Source organism: Esox lucius, chromosome 21 (genome assembly GCF_011004845.1).
Source record: "Esox lucius isolate fEsoLuc1 chromosome 21, fEsoLuc1.pri, whole genome shotgun sequence".
In the NCBI taxonomy this organism is placed as follows: Eukaryota; Metazoa; Chordata; class Actinopteri; order Esociformes; family Esocidae; genus Esox; species Esox lucius.
Genome location: NC_047589.1, coordinates 11,188,149 through 11,202,295, shown reverse-complemented (window position 1 = coordinate 11,202,295; position 14,147 = coordinate 11,188,149). Strand labels below are relative to the sequence as shown.

Below are 14,147 nucleotides of genomic sequence, written 5' to 3'. Positions count from 1 at the left end.
TTCCCCTGTCCATCCTTCTCTTCCTGTGTCTCTCCCTTCACCTCCCTCTCTTCACCTCCCTCAGTTCTCTCTCTAAAATATTTCTTCACACTCCATCCATCAATTATATTCGGATCATTTGACAAATGTTTCCCACGCGCCAAATTACAGCCTTTTTCTTCAAGGTAATGATGATAATCATTAGGCCGTACACTTGCGGGAATTGGCCTAAATGAAAAGGGCTAAATTTAAACGCTGTTACAGACGAAATACTGTATGAAAAGCATAGGCATATTATGGTATCAGTACTGTCTGGAGATGGTGGGAACAATATTAGTCTAAAGATAAGGGCAGAACAGTTGACCTGAAACATCCAGACATTACACTGTTAACTATATGTGAATTTCTAATATTATATATCCTCATTTACTGGTGAAGAAAATAGTTTAGATACATTGGGTAAAGGATAAGAATAATCCAATTAAATTTAGGGTGAGTGCGACATGGGATGAAAAAAATGACATGGGTTTGAGTAAGTGGTTGACCTGCTGTTTCCAACACAAAGGCCACAACACAAAGTCTGCGCAGTAATTTCCCTCCGATTTTATGAAGTCTACACATATAAAGGGGATTTTAGTTTATTGCTCTCCTAACGGTGCCATGGACAACATCAGAGCAAGCACCCTGTAGTTGCTTTATTAACAACACAATCCTGCATCGCTTCTATCACGCAATAGCTGCTTTTGATCACGCAACACAAAGACACCGCGCTACAAACGTCAATCTGGGTCAGATGGACATCATTCGAAAACAGGTTCTGTTGCCAACATGAGATACAATGTTGGGCTTTCTCAAGTCATTTCAGAGAAACGGATCGTCACCTTGGTGTGGTTGGAAAGGAGTCACGAGTGCATTCATGTGTGTTGTCTGCTGAGCCTTTTCTTCACAGTAGAAAGTCACATTCTGTTCAGAACAACCCAGGGAATGACACCATGTCATCTTCTCACTGTATGTCAAACATGTGTGATCATAAACCTTATGACGTGAGTTTAATGATCAGGACATTTGAAACTGTCATTTGGACTCACTAGGCTCACTGGGTTTATTATAATCCCCAACGACTCATCTTTTCGAATATATTGAGTCCAGTTAATAAAAAAAGCATGATCCCTCACTCAGAATACAAAACATTTGCAAAGTTGCCCAATTAGTGTGAGAGATAAGGGCACCTTGCACAGCGCAGTGCTAAAGAAAAGAATGGCTGTCAGTCAAAGCCAAACAGTGTCTGAGTTCTGACATCATGTATAGCACATTACTGTGCAGCCACTGCATTCCAATTTAGTTGCTTCTCAATGACCTAATCTGCAATTTTCAACACGTACTACACTGGTAAGAGTGTAAGGAGCTACAGCAACCCAATCAACCCAAAAGTCATTCCATTTTGAGATTTCCTGTCCTGGTCCCAGATTTGTTTGTTCTCTTGCCAGCTCAGTTGTTTGGTATGCAAACGCAAAACAAGGAGTTGTCATGATGGCAAAAACAGACGGGCACTCAGGCAACTGTTTTCACATATGGCCAAAACACAGCCAGTGATGATGGTCCTGGTCTCTACCACCAGGGTTGTCCAGTCTTGTATGAATATGTTGTTGAACTAGAAGGAAACACTGTCCGGAGGTGTTTTCGATTTGATAACACAAGAGATCTGAACTCCAGCCCTGGGCCAAATATGAGCGATGAGCCAGACAGACAGACTGACGTATTGCCCGGTACACAAGAAGACAAAAAACAGACCACCTGAAAGAGCCTGGAGAGCTCCAGAGAACCAGGCAATTTACCAAACACTCCGTCCACTCCTGTAAGGTCCACTCTGTCGTCATTCACATTTAACCCGCCCGTTAATCGCTAGTGAGCGAGAATGTTATCAGACTATTCAAGTTATGTCTCCGGCCAACACTGACACTTCCAAAATAGAGTCATGTTGTGATAGTTCTTAACAAATCCCGGCCCTACTGGCTAGTTCACCACCCATTTAATGAATCTCCCATGGAGAGACCACATGAACATCTATGGCAGAGTAGATTTGATTTGGTGGGATGCTTGAGATAACAAACAGCATTAGCTCTGGTGCTTTGGATAAATCCCAATTTTGCATCAGGAGTTTTCAAATTTCATAACTAGAGGGAATATCTGGCCCATAGATTTTCCTATAGTAGTATCTATATTCAAGCATCTGACCAATTACAGACGTCTTTGTGTTTAGGGTCCATTCCGATTTCCCATTACTTATATACAGCACATAGACAGTTCCAAATGAATAGGATCTGTACAGAACAAATCAAATTCGAAAGGAAACCAATTGTGCTGTGAAACCGTATCATGCTGAATGCTCAAACTGCTCTATTAAAAAAAACTGACGTAATGCGCTCTTTCACCATGGGTTAGCTACAGTTTACAGTAGAATAAAATAACCACTGACAACACTGCAGATGCTCCTTCTCCACCGTCTCCCATTGTCTTAACAGCTTGCTAGAAGCAGAGTAAATGATCTTCATCTGACAACAATGGATGTATTAGCTGTCGCCATTAGTCTCCATCGCCATTAGTCACCGCTGCGTCCCAAATGGCATGCCCTTTTAGTGCACTGCTTTGGATCAGACTGCATAGGGTTCCCCTGGTTCTGGTTAAAAACAGTGCAATAGGCAGGAAATTGGGTGCCATTTGGCTTGCAGCCCCAGGATACAATACATCCAGGAAGCTAGAAATAAGATAATTTATCGATAGGAAGAGTTGTCCTCTGAACACTCCGGAGATGGTGAAATTGTGAGCTTATTTGGAGACTGTGAGGCAAAACTGTAGGTAAGTTAGAAATAAGAAATTATTAAAATACTGTCATTAAGGAATATATGGTGTGTGCATCCAAAATGACACCCTATTATGTATGCAGTGCACCACTTCTGCCCCATGGTCTGATCAAATCAAATGTATTCTGTAGAGTATAGGGTACCATTTGAGATGTGACCAGTGGGTCACTGGGTCCGCATTCATGGAAAGCTAATTTTAGATAGAATAGAAAAACAAATAGAATTTCTGCAAGAGACTCGGACAATAAAACACTAACATCTGCCGACGAACAGGCTGAGAACATGTACTAGCACTGTTAACAATGTGCCCAAGAACTAGATGTGTCTCAATATTCAAAAGCGTTGAATTGAGTATAATATGATCTCCCTTTCGTTCTCCATCTCAATATCGCAGTGGTGACATATACTCCTCATTTCTGTGCTGAGAAAGGAGATTTAACATAACAGACCCAAACATCTTATTCTCTGTTTCCTCCCACCTGTTAAGCCTGCCTCTGCATAATGCATTTCACTCATTTTACCATGGCGGATACAAAGACCTTCCCTCATTATAGAGGTTCACAGCTGACACCCCATCAACTGTCAGAAATCCTTTTTTTGTCTAAAGCGTGTATCTTTCAAACAGCTTTCACGAAGTGGAAAGGGATAAGAAGCATGATAAGTCACAAAGTCACAGAGTCATGTACGAAGATAGAGAGATGGAGCGGTGACAAACAGAAAAGAGTGAGAGAGTAAGACCTAGAAAAACAGGGATTGTGAGGGGAGGGAGAAAGATGGAGGTCGAAATGTTTTAGTATGAAATGAAAGTGACATTTTGTCAACTCAAGTATCTAGATCTGGTGCAGCCTAGTAACCCGGACCAAACATATAGGCTAATAATCAGGTGGTTCAATCCCTGAATGCTGATTGGCTTAAATCTGTGGTATATGACACCATATACCACGGGTAATAAAAAAATTGAAATGTTTACTTTCAAATAATGCTGGCAATGAGTTACAACAGCAACAACGTTGGGGCTTTCTGGTGTATGGACAATGTTGGCTAAAGGCTGTATTCAGTGCCTTAGAAGTCTTCAGATGTGGTATATATGTTAAACAAGTAAAACGTCATCCAGAGTAGGCTCTCATCTTCACACCACGTTGAGGTTGAGAACAAACCTGCATCCCATGTAGACTACAAAGATTTGCTGTGTAGTTGGTTGTCCCATTTTGCACCTATTACTTTTGTTGTCATGCTGTATTGCTGTCAGTGTCACCTACTCAACATATTAGCTGCAGACTGACCGGTGTTAAACATTGGGCGGTCATACGTAGCTAGTTAGGTCAGTTGTCAGAGTAAGTTGCTATTGCTAGCTTGCACACTATTTGTAGAGCAGAAATGAAAATGTAACTATTTCACTGGTAATTTGCTATCCTGGAGACTCAATAAGTTATGAATAGATGTCCCAGCAGGACACCTCTGGCCATTATTGCACCAGTTTGATGCTGAGAGACTGAATGTACATGATTTAAAATGGATCAAATTAATCTTTTCTATGTATCTTGCGCGTTCTTTGGCAGGCATAGTTGACATATATTGACTTTACATAATATATTTTGGGTCAATTATAAAACTAATACAATTCTGGTGGTTCTTTATTAGTGGTGTTCTGTACTGCTATTTTACAGGAATGTCTATGGCGAATGTCGTTTATTGTCCCCAAAAAGAAGCCAAAGTCCCCGGATGTGCCAGTCTGATGTATTGGCCATACACCACACCCCATTGTTTCTTGTTGCCTGATTATTTGAACATTATACCACAGGGATAACAAAACATGCATTTAACTGTTTCACAGAAATTGTGTTGGTTTACCATAGAAACGCTAAGGTACAGAGAAAGGATTGTTCCAAACCTGTAAAAGAACACAACGAACGTGAGGAGCAAGGATCAGCCAGGATCGACAAAGGTTTTCGAGCACACTGCTCTGACCGTGTGCAGTACTTAAGTCAGTTTAGTATACTTCAAACAAAATCAAACAGCTTAATTAATAAGCTTAGAGATGTCCCCACAAAATAATGTGATTTTATAGCACATAGCCGATACAATAAGGTATTGCATTCTTGCATGGCGCCCCAGAGTATTGTCGGGTGTGGCTAATATACCACAGCCCGTCTGGCCTTGTTGCTTAATTATAGCACACAATCTCCATCTCCAGCAGGCTCACTCAGATGAGCGATACAAACACATTTTCAAACAGGTTGCATTTGTTTGATTTAACAGGAGATCCCTGGGGAGTAATATTATGCATTAAGAACAGGCACACATAAAAGCACTTGAAAGCCGAACAGAGGATGTTGTCTTATTGAACTTTCAAGAGAGACAAGGCGGCGTGATAAGTGGCGCACGGTGGCCGAGATCCAATAAACTGCCTTTCGACTGGGTGAAATGCCAACAGAATGCATGTAGGTAGGTAGCCATTGGCATCAAGGTTATGAATGCCTTCCAAACACTGCAGTATTTCATTCATAGTTCACAACTTTTGACCGGGGCCCATGGGGCTACCCCCTATGGTTTGTCTTTTCAAACGTTTAATTTGGTTTTACCTCTGCGGGTTAAGGACAAAACAGATTTTCTTATGCTCCTGTGAACAGCCATCTGTGCGCTGACTCTGTGTTCATCTAAAAGTGTGTCTAGTTCATGTTTGAAAGGGTGCTAGCCTGTAAACTGCAGATCATCACAGAGCTTTGGACCTCACCACTTCCTCAACAGCGCCGGTGGTTTGCATCCTGCTTCTGAGCTGCTAGATGAGTGCGAGATTATAGGCAGTGCAGAGAGCATGTCGACGGAAGTACTGCATGGTTTCGACCTGGTCTGAACAGAACGCTAACAATGGAATAGCGAAAAAACTGCTGGGGCACTTCAGAATACTTCATATGTAATGGAAGTGCTGACTTACAATACACAAGGGCAAACGCGGACACATTTCAAGGCGAGTTAGGTTATCAATACGAATTGTCGTCACACATAAAGAGCGACTGCACCCAACTGTTTCGGCCATACTTCAGAGATTGAGAAGACAGAGATTGAGAAGAAAAATGTGGGCATGGCCTTGTCTCACAGTAAAATGTTGAAATTCTTGTTAGGATGTCCAGTGCTACAAGTGAAATGTAAAATATTTTATATATAAAAGGATGCTATTTTTTTTTAACATTTCTGACAAGTCAGTCTATGGTCCATCAATCCTATTCTAAGCTTAACAGAACAAAACAACCAGAGTCCTTGGACACCTAGAAAAAGATTGTGTAGCTGAGTGGAACACCACCGAAACAGTTAACAGAATGCCATTGTCCCAGCAACAATGAGTCAACGTGGTACAAATCCAGACACAAATTAGCCTGGATTTGGTGCAGACCTCAATGTCCCTCTCTTTCTCCCAACAGATGGGAACCAATTAGCCAGCTGAGACGAGGAGAAACACTTGGGCAGCCAGCAACGCAAAGCATAGAGCCATGATGCAAATTAAGCGAAAGAGATGGTAAGGACCTGAGAAAGCCCTCTTAGAAAGAAGAAATTAATGAGAGGGACAGTAGAGGTGAATTGGTCTTTCCACCTCAAAAGGGCAGAGAAAGAGGATTTAGACACCCAGCATATCAGATTGTCCTAAAATTAATTATTTAGTTATAATAACCAAAATCATTAGCATTTCTGATTAACATGACTTGAATTTGAATTTGATCTATGAGAAATTAATTTAATTGACAGGATTAGATTCTGTATCCAACATAAAGACTACTATGAAGATATTAAGAAGAGACATGCAGACCCCAAAAATGCAACACTAATCCCACCCAAGCCATTGCAGGGGCCCGTTGCTGAAAACAAAATGTGTGCACTAACCAAAACCCTCACTTCATTCAAAAAACAGTCGTCGGAAATAAAAATGTTTTTTCATTTAATTAAAAATTGGCTTATTTATTTCTGCAACCACACACAAATCATCACAAATAGGAAGCAAGGTAATGCCTCTAAAAAACAATTTAGAAACCAGAATGGATCTGTATGGGCTATCAGTTGATCATTGATGTTCATGACTGATGTACATCTGCTAATCAGCTAGCTTAATCCTTTTTTCTCTACATGTTTAACTGATAGTGGTTAATCTTGAATGCTTTTAAATTATAACAATAATAAAATATTTAGAATCTACTGAAACTGCAGCTGAGAAACGTGTGAAAAAGGGTTAGCGCTGTGTCAGAAGATCACGTATGTTTGGATTCCTGGCATGCACGATCTCTACCACTGGGTCCAGGTGAGCACCGTACAGGGCAGACCAACATGCACCAGTAACAGATGGGTGGGGGTGGGTTATGGCACACCAACAACTTAAAATGGGTTCAGAGCAATAAAAACAAAATGAGGTAGCAGGGTAGCCTAGTGGTTGGAGCACCTGACCAGTAACTGAAAGGTTGCTATTTCAAATTCCAGAGCTGGCAAGGTAAAAAAGAAAAAAAAAGGGCTGTCTTGTCCCTGAGAATGGCATTAAACCCTAATTGCTCCCTGGTTGTTGCTGAAAGTAAGAAAGTGTTCTCAGTCAATTTACCATGGATTACAGTTTCGCTTGGCCCATAAACTAATTTCAGAGCAAAGAAACCTCTAACATCAAGCTTAAAAGTAGTGTAGTTCTCCTTAAATTGAGCCCTGATTACGGGCCAACGCGTAATATATGTGCCAACATCGAATAATAATGTCTCAATGTCATTAGATACAAACATCAAACCCTTACAGCATATGTAAACAACTTTCCTCCAAAGGACCATTCTATGGATTCAACTAAATGAATGTTTTCTACTGTGTTCATTTGGTTCACGAGGCATCAGGTGTGAACAATGATGCAGAGCACCAGACATCTTGCCTTTCATGTCTTATTGGAAACATTTGTGAACAAAGTTAGGAAAGATACCTTAAGTAGGATAACTATAATTCCACAATTTGTGCGTTCTCAGTGACACCTCCAAAAAAGGGGATCATCTAACACCTGTCAGGTGGACGCTACTTCAGTCAGACACATCTGAAGAAAAAGCTCTAATCGTTTCTGTTGCCACAATCATAGCTTTCATTTCAAATGTCTCTCCCACTCACCTCAAAAGCAGGTAGACAAAGGCAAAAAAAGAAACTGCCACAGAGCATTAAACTCCAAAGGACCATTTTCAAAGCCTCAGATCTATCCATAGCTTCTCTCCTCTCTCTTCATCTCTTTCCCTCTCAACTTCAAAGCTGCATTTATTTTTGCTGCTATTTGTAGAGCCCTTCTCAGAAAGCAGCACAAAACATTAGTTCAAACAGAAGAAGATTGACAAATGAGATAAAACAGAGGTAAGGAAATAATATAAACACAATTCTAGCACAATCTGTTTCAGCTTCAACCCAGCTACAGGCTGAACATTCACATAATTTACAGAATGTTTTAGATGAAAGGGACAGACTAAAGGACACAATGTATATCTCGACCTAACTCACATTTTTCATGTTAAAACTTTACCTTAGAAGCCACCTAGGACTGGAAAAACAACTAAGTACTGAACACCACATCCTTGTTGAGAGAAGGGAGCTGGTGAAATTTTGAAATTCTCCCTAAAAACAAATCGTGGCCTCTTTCTGCCATGCATACTAGAATATCTGGTTATAAAACAACCTCTTGTTTTGTTGTCCTTGTCACTTCTGATTAAGCTTACATGTAAACACCCTCCATCGTTCATATACAGTTAAAAGTGATATCATTTTCTGCTAAAAAATACTTTCAATGTCACTTTATCAAAGCAGTTCAGAATTAAAGCAAAGCAAGACTTACAAACAGGGCATAGGAAGTTTTCTCTGGTTCATTTGGAAGGGTATACTATCAATTCCAAACCGCAAAATGCATATTTCCAGTGTAACACCTAAAGAGTCTCTTATATGCACATATTAATCAGTATTTAAATCACTAGATCATACAGTTGACATAGGGACTGTGTGTGTGTGTGGGTGTATGTGTGTGTGTAACAACATCATACCCATGTGCAAAATGAATCACAATGCCCCTCTACCCCTATTTCCCATCCCATTACTATCTTGCCGTAACAAAAGAAGCCCCATATAATATAGGTATGTTCACTGGTGCGCCCAGACACATTTCGGCCAAATCGCTGCATCTTAGCGCAGGTCTTAACTATGTTAGAAAAGACTAAGCAATATCATAACACCTAAACAGATCAGTCTTCTCAGAAATGCAACAGCTAATCACCCAGAGGAGATTCATGACAGGCATGGTATCCACAGCGAAGCTCAAAGCCATACCAACAGGGGATGATTGCTAGCATAAATTTGCAAATCAATCGAAAACAACAGCATTCAAACAGATTTTGAATCAGTGTATTACATCAGCATGCCTTATGACAGTAATAGTGGGATAAACTGCAATTTACCGTTTCCTAAACTAATTTCAACTAATACGCGTTGTGGTGTTTCAGGGTCATAGACACTATATTCAGGAAATGGTATGACAGCTGCCCTCTACGGGAATGGTCTCCACTGTCCAGACACAGACTTAGCCTATTCATAGACAAAAAGGAATGTGTATTCAAAGGACCCTCGGCTGTACCACGGTGCCATTAATTGTGGAGGTCACCGTTTATACTAATTTGTAAAAAAGTGCAACACATGCTCGACCTTAAAAACACAACACTGTATTAGAATAATAGAAAAATTGTATGTTGCTGCTTTTTCTTGTCATTAGCTTCTTTGGTTGCAAAATTCATATTTTTCTCACGATTATTGGCACCCCTTGAAATTCATATGGACCCAATCTAATAGAAGTATCTTCGCCTTGATATATATATATATATTTTCAAGTTCATCTGAGACATTAAGAACTCTTAAGTGGATGTCTTGGCAGAAGAACCTCCACTCTAATCAAGTTGAAACTTTAGCCCCTTGTAGTTATCTTAACGTCATTGGAAATTGTACATAGTAATTGGGTTCTGTGGTCAAATAAGTCCAAAATATCTAATTGGACACAAACACCGGAGGTGGATTTTGCTATGCAGAAAACAAACATATACAGTATGGACATAGATGAATATATGATGTTGAGGCTGTTTTGCTTCCAACTCCCTGGGTGTAGATAAATTACATCATGGACATAAGTACAATGATATTACACCAAACTCTGGAGGAGGAAAAACGGTGTCCTCTTTGGATCTTCTGGCGGGACATGCACTACATAAACTGACTCACTAATCACATTATCTATCTGTTACAATTCCAGTCCATTGACTTACATTCTATTGAATACCTGTAAGGTGAGCTGAAGAGGAGAGTCTACATGCGAGATTCAAAGAGTTGTAAGAATCTCTAGAGAATTTGCATGGCTGAATGGTCACATGCTGTGTTTTCTCACCTCATCACACAATATGAAAGAATCAGCCCTGTTATCTGGGCAATGGAACATGACACAAAGTACTAAATGCAGGCTTGTCAATATTTAGGACACTTTTAGAATTTTGATTTCTTGATTAAGATTAAAAAAACAAAATGTATTGCTGAATATTTTTGCAATTCACTGAATTTCCACATGTGGATATTCATATACATTCTAGATGTAGCAACTTGAAACAAATCAGTGAAATGCATAACGTAAAGCGAATACATTCATGTCATCATTATGTTTATTTTTGCTAGCCACAATGTAAAAAAAACCTCAGTGACTCAGTGAAAAGATCAGTGGAATTTCCAGAGATCATAAGGCTTTCTGCAAAGGCCATGGTTCTCCAGCCAGTGTTTCAGCTCCTAAAGGGCCCCAGTCCACGCACAGCCTGATTGTACGCCACTGTTTGAGTATCTGTTTGTGTGTAAGTGTTAAAAAAACAAATGAGGAGTTACACCCCCCCCCCCCCCCCCACACACACACACACACACACACACACACAAACTCACACACAACTAGATAAAAGTAATAAATACTTCGAAAGGCTAAGTACCAAATCTTTCCTAGCTGATTTGCTGTCTAAAATAATCACTACTAGTGATTGGCAAATCATTTGGTGAACTGCAGACAAAGCAAAACCTTTATCTGGTTGCCTATAATACTTGTGTTATCGTGTATATTTCTCTTTCCTCTCTGCGAAATTACTGAATTCACAGCAGAGTGGGCTATGCAGTCAAATACAAGCAACTACAAGACTGTACATTAACTACAAAATATTTATTACATCAAAATAATGACAAGGTAAAACATTGTTATTAGCTTTTAAAGAAACAACAATCGACCTAGTTTCTTGTAGACCTCGCCCATCAATTCACTGCATTCTAAAACTTATTTTTCAAGAAAAGTCACGCTAAATGTGAAGCCTGAATAATTTTGTTAAAATACAAATGTCTGTCCATTAGAGGGCAATAAATGTGTAATTGCCGCAATCGGTCTGATAACGTTTCCTGTAATATTATTATCAAGGAAAGGACAAAGCACCAAGCCAACGGAGCGCTGCAGGCTGCAGACAGTCCATGATATTTCTTCGTAACATGTCTCACATTGCCTAATGTGGGCCATATGTCCAATCGCAACATTTATTTTATTCATCCGATTCAGAAGTTCATTTAATTTGCTCAGTCAATAAATCCTACCGCACATTGCATTATGTATAACAAAATAAACTCAATCTCACCGTATACATTCGCTGTGTGTCATGTACAGTTTGCAGAAAGTGCAGCAGCAATCCACATTCAGCGTCAGTGTCTGATGCTTTTGTCTGTAGGCTACCTGGGCTGCCTCCTGCACACGAGCCTAGACTAGACTAACAGCGATTGAGGTTCGCGATTCTCTTTGATGTAGGTAGACTCAGCTACTTACACCGAGTATGTTTCGGTTTTCTTCCTACCAACCAAAAGAAGACCCTCCCACCGGAGCCTCCCTACGGATACGCCCTCTAATATTATAGTCTTTCCACTTGATGATAAAGACTGTTGTTTTGTGAAACGATTCAATTATAGCCACCTTATGTGCCACACAATTTTTATCACGTTTTGTAGTTATGTAGATATACTTTCGAATACGGATCAAAACGCTTTTAGATTCTAAAGGGTTCTTAGAGACAGTTGAAATTAAATGGTATATTACAGTAAAAGGCTGCAATATTGAAATGTTGTCATCAGCAGTATTTCTCAGTCACTGACAGTCACTTAATTAACCAATGTCAGTTATATACAACATCAAATTAAAAACGGCCAACAGCTTTTTTTGTTGACCCTATGGTCCAGTGTATAGTTGTCAACTATGACTGAATGTGTGGGGCATGGATGTGTAATCAAACAGACCCAGCATGCTAAAGTGGGCCCTAATGACAATAATGTTTTCTTTCCTACACAGGCATGCAGTTATCACTGCAGTTTCAAGCTCCGATTGTAATGGCTTGGGTCTGTAGTGTATTTAAAGCGTTACTGGAACTTTCGCTCAAGGACAAGTTTGCCTGTTTGTGTTGTATACTTGTGTGTGGGCTTGTTGAAAGGTTTTATATTTTCCTTGTAGTGCCAGAAATACATACAGGCAAAGTTGTATTATAAACAATGCACGTATACTCAATGTGTTTTTCCTTGATTAAATAAAGGTAAATGAAAAAATGATTAGTTTCAATTATGGAAGATGATGTACATAAATATGTGATACATCAACCAAGACTTAGTTATGGTCATCCAAGCTAGACTCTGTAAATGACTGATGTTGCTGCAGAGACCAAGGGAGTTTGAGACATTCAAGATTATGTGTCCCAAATGGCAACAATGTTTAGTGATTTAATTTTGACCATAGTTAAATCAGCCTTGGTCAAGGAAGCGTTGTGTAATAAAATGAGTAGTGTGCCATCTTGAATGCAGAACATTGTGGAAAATTGAGTTAAAGAAAAACGGTGCATCTGAAATGATAATGTGGCCCGCGTTTATCTAAATATTTTGTCTCCGGAGGGACACAGAGGAATCTATGTAGGAACAGGGATTTTTTTGGGCTGTTGTTTTCTGGCTGGTAGTCGGTGGGTTTGGATTAGGGGAGAGCAGTGCCGTGCACAGTCCTTTCCAGAGGCATGTGGTGAAACTGAAAAAAGGGGTGGAGTTAGTCGTCTGCGCACACGGACAGGCAGTGTGTCAGTCGGTGACGTGCGTCACACAGGCGGACGGGCACATGTCAACAGGAAAGGACACTAAACAGCATGTGCTCTGCACAGGTTGAGCCTTACCTGTGCACATGTTCGGTGGAGAGGTGTGTTTGTGTGTGCGTGGAATTCTTCTGGGGAAAATAAAACCGACACTTTTAAACTAAAATGCAACTGCAATTGCCTTCCAAATAATTGTGCTAACTGTCATTTTCACATCTCTGTTCCATCTTTTATACTCAATTTGCGGTACTCAAAATCATGGCCAAGAGCAGCAAAAGCTGTCCTTGGGAGAGAACCATTTAAAGAACAATTTTTCGGTTTCACACAAAACCCTTTTCCCAGTGGCTTCTATTTGAAGCCCAAAGGACTTCTATAAAGGGTCACCCAAAAGAGACAGTCAAAGAACCCTTTTGGGAAATCTTCTTATTTTTTTCATTTTCCGCGCAAATAACAGAAAGCACTAAAGCCATTCATTATCCCAATCTTTTTGATAGCATCGATGTGTCGAGTTTACATCCCCACAACCCATCTTCAGTCCTGTCCCAAACGGCACCGTATCCCCTCTAGTGCCCTGCTGTTGAGCTCGTCCCTGTCATAAGAAGCACTACATATTTCTGGGAACAGGGCACCGTTTTGGATGTAGCCCACTTCCTCAACCCAGAAGTACATGAAACTCGAGCTATTCCGGTGACGATTAATTAAAACAACCACATGCGCCGTGACAGCGCATCAGCTAGTCAGACATGCCAGTCTCCGGCCCGACACCGGCAACAATTATCTAGCCATCGCAGGCCTTAATTGGCATTCTTAGGATGAACTCACCCTCCCACTTTCGCTCTCTCGCTCTTCAGTCGCTCTAGGCTGAACAAACAAACATGCAGGCAGACAGGCAAGGTGCAACCTTAATCACCTTGATATGCGATCAATAACTCCGCCACTGAAACTGACTGACAGGCATTGGCATCCCAATTTGAATGTGCCCCAAAGGGCCTCCTGTTCTGTATTTAGTGCATCACACTGGCCAAGGCCTGTTGGGAGAAACTTCGAAATGACGACAGGATGCACTCTGGAAATGTTTGGTACTTTCAAAGTGCGTGTATATATTGTTCTGAACATTTTCACTAAGTGGCGCTATTGATATTCATGTGAA

At 40.4% G+C, this 14,147-nt stretch overlaps 1 protein-coding gene across 1 annotated transcript in view; it reads right to left on the bottom strand.

The window, feature by feature from the left end:
- The window catches only part of rnf152 (ring finger protein 152), a 49,581-nt gene extending 37,888 nt beyond the window's left edge, over nucleotides 1–11,693 (bottom strand). Inside the window, exon 1 of the mRNA XM_013139511.3 lies at nucleotides 11,519–11,693. The gene's annotated coding sequence lies outside the window, so the exon portion shown is untranslated. The remainder of the gene's footprint in view (nucleotides 1–11,518) is intronic.
- Between the last annotated feature and the right edge of the window lie 2,454 nt (nucleotides 11,694–14,147).